Below are 5,868 nucleotides of genomic sequence, written 5' to 3'. Positions count from 1 at the left end.
ATCTATCATTATTATTTTCATTTCACCTCTCTTTGTTTCAATACTGTGTCTTGGCTTTGTATTTTGTAAAGATGTGGGATATTTAGGTAACACAATCATAATTTTTAAGTATTTATCTGTTTATTTAAGTATCAATTACATTAATTGATTTTTTAAAATTTTATAATAATACTGTACGAAGGGGATATAGCTATCTTCCATTGCCTATGGTGATTTTCTAATGAATAATTTAATGCTTTCTCTTTTTATAGCTGTCCGCTTACCAGTTGTGAGATTAAAAAATGATAATGGAAAGATTCACATAAATTTCTCTTTGAATGTAAGAGATGTCAACATTTTATTTTCCTTCAGAACTTAAATGACAGAAGTCAGACATTTGTTATAAGCAAAGAGCCAGAAGAAGTCTCACCAGAAGGAACATATTCCAAGTTTGTTCAACCTGTACTTGACTGTGTGGCGTGGCAAGTTCTCAGGGTGCTGATATGAGAAAAGGAGGATACATCCTGTAGAAATCTGTTGTCATCATTCATGAAAAATCTACTTGAGAACCACAACTATATGTTTTCTGCTCAATAAATGCTTGTTCCCTTTCCTCCTTGTTCATTCTTCACAATCTTGTGTTTTGACACAAAATCTATTCTTGTATTAGTAATCATGACTTTGAAAGGATTTATGTAAAAGAATTTAAGAACAACATCTTATGACATTATTAAATATCAAATCAAATATTAAATATTAAATATCAAATATCATTCATTGTAACTCATACTTTCATTTCAGATAAATGTATTTTAAATCCATACAGTTTAAACAAATAAAACAGCAGGCTTCTTTTCCAATATAGATACAAAAGGTGGTTATAATACTTCTATGTCTTCATGAGTTTCACAAACACTTTCATATTTATATCAATACTATGAGTGGATACTAATATTTTTTGCCTTTAATACAAGTAAGCAAAACACATGTCTTCATATTAACTCAAAGGATGACACTCCCTTCAGACTTTTCCCCTCCTATTTTCTATTTAACAGAGATCCACAGGCAGTTGAATTCCCTTGAAAACTAATTAGAACAAGTGTATAGAGAACACTGTATCTAGAAGTTTTAGGTTACCCAATTTGTGAATTTCTGTTCCTAAGTAGGATGAAAAAAATATGTAAGTCCCAGATCCCTAGAATACAATAGAGCTATCCACATTCATAGACCTCTTACTTGTCCAATATATTTATTCAAAACAACATTTATTGAGCTACTTTTGTAGCTCATAACTTACGTAATAACTGTGGCATAGGAATCATAAAGTACATAGTGATTGAAAGTTAGGTTAGGATGTAGAGAGAGGAATTTTGAGGCTATCTTATTAATATTTGGTACCAATATTGATATTGGTTAATGTTTGTTAATTGTTTTCCTTTAAAAGACTTGGAAAACGTGATGGAATCACTTCTCAAAGCACAACTGGAATGTTTAGTCCATTATTTGTCCATGTCACCTTGAATAAGAGATGTGGGACTTGCTAATTCATTCTGTGAGGCTTTTGCCTCCAAAATAAACTCCGACTGGAGAAACTGCAGTGGTCCTTGGGAATTCCAGTTTTTTCAGCCTGCATCACTGGATAGCCAAACTTGTAGCCCAAACCGTTTCTTCATAGATGTAATATTCATATTCCAACCTGAGCATAATTTAAATTTTGATTTGTTCTAGTTCATTCCATTTGCATTTAGAGTTTTTTTTCCCCCTTCCCCATGGATTAAAACATTTCATTCTTAACCTGATGTTGAAGTCAAAACTGAATATTCTGGAGTTCCTAAATCTAACATACAATTTCAAATTGGAATAACAAGAAAAAAAATGTAATACATACCACTCAATAATTTATTTCTGAAATATTTATTCAACCAGTTCTGTCTTAACTGAAAATTGAGTCTGAATAATTTCCCCCTCACCTCCTCAGTCTCCTCAATACCAGTTTTGTTTCATTTTTAGTGTATACTTTAATTCTACAACTGTATGGAGTACAGTGAAATAATTCAGTTCGTGTGTACAGAATGAGGTGATCAAATCAGTGTAGCTAACATTGCCTTCTCCTTAAACCATTTTTTAAATATCTGAATAACGATGACTGTGCTTATATGTGGAGTCCAGAGTGATATTTCAATCCATGTATAAAATGTGTACTGATCCAGTCAGCATCGTTGATGTTCACATCTCCTCATGACTTTGTGACTGGGGTCCTTGAGCTCCTCTCTTCTACCCAGTCACGAAACATCATAAGTTATTGCGCGTGATAGTCCCCTCAGGGTCCTGTAGAACACCAAAGCTTGCTGCTTTTGTCTGTCTCTGTTTGGGAACCCATCAACTGACCTTATGCTATCCCTTCCCCGACACTTTCCAGCCTTTAGCAATCACTATCATATGTCCCAATAGACTTTAAGAACATCCACATGAGAGAGAACATGTAGAATTTGTCTTTCTGCCTCTGATTTCACTTAACATAATATCCTTGAGTTCCTTCATTTTGCTGGAAAAGAAGTTATCGTTTTTCGAGGGTGAATGATACTTTACTGTGTATATAAACGTACCATGTTTTCTTTCTCTATTTATCCATCAATGAGTATCTAAGTGGATTCCTTATCTTAGCTATTGTGAACAGTGCAGCAACAAACTTGGGCATGCAAGTGCCTCTTCCATACACTAATTTCATTTCGTGACCTACTAGTGGGATAGACCTATTTTAAATTTTTTGAAGGACATTTGTACTCATGTACATTCCTAGCAACAGTGAATAAGAGTTTCCTTTTCTCTACATATTCATCAACACCTGTTTATTTATTTTTATATTATAAAATCTAGCTGTACAAGGTGATATCTCATTATGGTTTTAATTCATATCTCCCTGACAGTTAATGATGTTCATCATTTTCTGAAAAAATTTGTTGTTCATTGAATTTCTTTCCTAGGAACTACTTATTCATATTAATTATTTGTATTAATTGGAATATTCAGACTTTTTTATTGTCACTTTTTTTAAAGTTTCTTATATATCCTGGATATTTTTTTCCTTTATAAGTTGAATTGCTCGCAAATTTTTTTCTTTTTCTGTAGGTGTTTTTTTGACTCTGTTGATTGTTTCCTTGGCTGTGCAGAACTTCTTAGTTTTATGCAGTCTCATTCGCTGTTGTTGGATGTTCTTTGTGGTTTTTTCCAAAAACTCATTGCCTATACCAAAGTCTTGAAGTGTTCCCCTTAGGTTTTCTTCTAGTAATTTCATTGCTCCAAGTCTTACATTAAAAGTCTGATCTGTTTTGAGTTAGTTTTGTGTAAGGTAAGACATAGAGATCAAGTTTCAATGTTTTCACATGAATGTCCAGTTTTCCCAGCACATAGTTATTGAAGAGGCTGTCCTTTCTTCAGTGTGCTTTTGATGATATCATCAAGATTCAGTTGGCTGTGAATATATATATATATATTTTAGGGATCCTTATTCTATTCCACTGGCCTCTTTCTACTGCGTATACCATGCTGTTTTGATTACTATAGTTCAGTAATACTTTCTAAAGTTGGGTAGTATTTTATCTCCATCTTTGTTTATTTTGTTTTAATTTCCTTTATTTTGGTTTTATCTGGGGTCTTTTGTGCATTTTAATGGGTTTTAATATTGTTTTATCTAGTTCTGTGAACAATGTTATTGGTATTTTGATGAGAATATTGTTAAATATGTAAATCGCCTTTTTTAAAAGAGAGAGAGAGAGAGAGAGAGAGAGAGAGAATTTTTAAAGATTTATTTATTTATTTATTTAGTTTTTGGCAGACACAACATCTTTGTTTGTATGTGGTGCTGAGGATTGAACCCGGGCGAGTGAGCTACTGCTTGAGCCACATCCCCAGCCCTGTAAATCACTTTTGGTTTTATGGACATTTTAACAATACTATTTCTTCTAATCCATGAAGATTGAAGGTTTCATTTTTTGTGACTTCTATTTCTTTGATCAACATTTTGTAATTTATATCATGGAAGTTTTTTACTTCTTTGATTAAATTTATTCTTAGTTATTTTTTGTGTTTATTGTGAATGGGAATCTTCTCATAATTTATTTCTTGGCAAGAGTGTTTTTAAATTGCCAAATTATAATTTAACTTGATTTTTGTATACAGCTTTTATACTCTGCAGCTTTACTAAATTCATTGATCAGTTCTTTTATTGGAATATTTAGACTTTTTAAAATATGGAATTATATCATCTTAAACAGATAATTAGATTTTCCCTCTTCCTATTTACATGCCTTTTATTTATATCTCTTGCCTATTTGCTCTGGTTAAAAATTCTAGTTCTATGTTAAATAAAAGTGATGAAAGTGGATAGCTTTGTCTAATTCTGGATCTTAGGTGAGAAGCGAAAAGCTTTATTAAATTGAGATATGTTCCTTATATAACCAATTTATTCAGAGTATGATCATAAAGTGATATTGAATTTTATTGAAAGCTTTTGCTGCATCTAATGAGATAATCATGATAATTGTTAATTTTGTTGATGTGCAGTATTGCATTTATTAATTTGTACATGATGAATCATCCTTGCATTCCTACAGTAAATCCAACTACATCATAATGAATAATTTTTTCCATAGGTTGTATTTGATTTGCTGGTATTATACTGAGATTTTTTTCTATATATTCATTAGATATATTAGTCTATAGTTTTATGGTTTGGGTTTTGTCTTTGTCTGGTTTTAGTACCAATATGATGTTGGCCTCATAGAATGAGTTTAGGAATTCCTCCTTTTAATTTTGTATGTTTTATTTGTATGTTGGGGGGGAAGAATTTAAGAAGAGTTGCTATTAAGTTTTCCTTTACAGTTTGATGAAATTCATCAGTGGCTCCAACTGACTCTACCCTTTTCTTATTTTATATATAAAAATGATTCAATCTTACTGCTTGATATTGAGCTGTCTAATTTTCTATGTCTTCATGGTTCACTTTTGATAGAATATATCTGTATAGAAATTCAGTTTTCCAATTTGTCAAAGTATGGTTGTTAACAATAGTCTCTAATGGGCCACTGTTTCTGTGATATATTAGTATATTGGTCACAGTGGTAGTATTTCCTTTTTCTTCTCTAATATTATTTATTTGCATCTTCTCTCCTATTTTATTTTAATCAAACTAAAGTTTTATCAGTTTTTCTTATCTTCTGAAAGCAACAACACTGACTAAATGATTTTTATATTTCTTTTCTATGTCTCTCATTTATTCTGCATTTATGTTTATTATCTTTCCTTTAAATTTTAGGACTGGTTCATTCTTGATTTTTGATGACTTTGAGATGGAAATTTAGGTTTCTCATTAAGATCTTTCTGTTTTTAAAATACAAGCATTTTGGGTATAATATTACTTCCTATTGTAGTATTCCATATATTTGTCATTACCTGTTATTTTCTTGGTTTTATTGTTTTGTAGTAATTGGGCATTGAATCCAGAGCCTCACACATGCTAAGCAAGCACTGAACCACTGAACTACATCTGCAGTCTTTCATAAATTTTAGTATGTTATGTTTCCTTTTTCATTTTTTTAAGAAAAATTTTAATTTCTTTTTTAAATTTCTTTCATGATTAATCTTTCATTCAGAAAATGTTGGTAGGTCTACCTGAATTTATAAAATTTATAAAGCTTTTTTGTTGTTTATTTCTGTCTTTATTCCATTGACTTTAAACACGACATATGATATGGCTTCAATTTCTTTAAATTTTTTGAGATTTGTTTTGTGGCTTCCTATGTGGTCTATTCCAGGGCATATCTTATATACTGATGAAAAAAATGCATATTCTTCAGCTGTTGGATGAAAGGTTTTGTAAATAATATCTGT

This window comes from Callospermophilus lateralis, chromosome 14, assembly GCF_048772815.1.
Source record: "Callospermophilus lateralis isolate mCalLat2 chromosome 14, mCalLat2.hap1, whole genome shotgun sequence".
NCBI classification, from domain to species: domain Eukaryota; kingdom Metazoa; phylum Chordata; class Mammalia; order Rodentia; family Sciuridae; genus Callospermophilus; species Callospermophilus lateralis.
The sequence above is the reverse complement of the archived record's forward strand: the minus strand, read 5'-3'. Positions refer to the sequence as shown.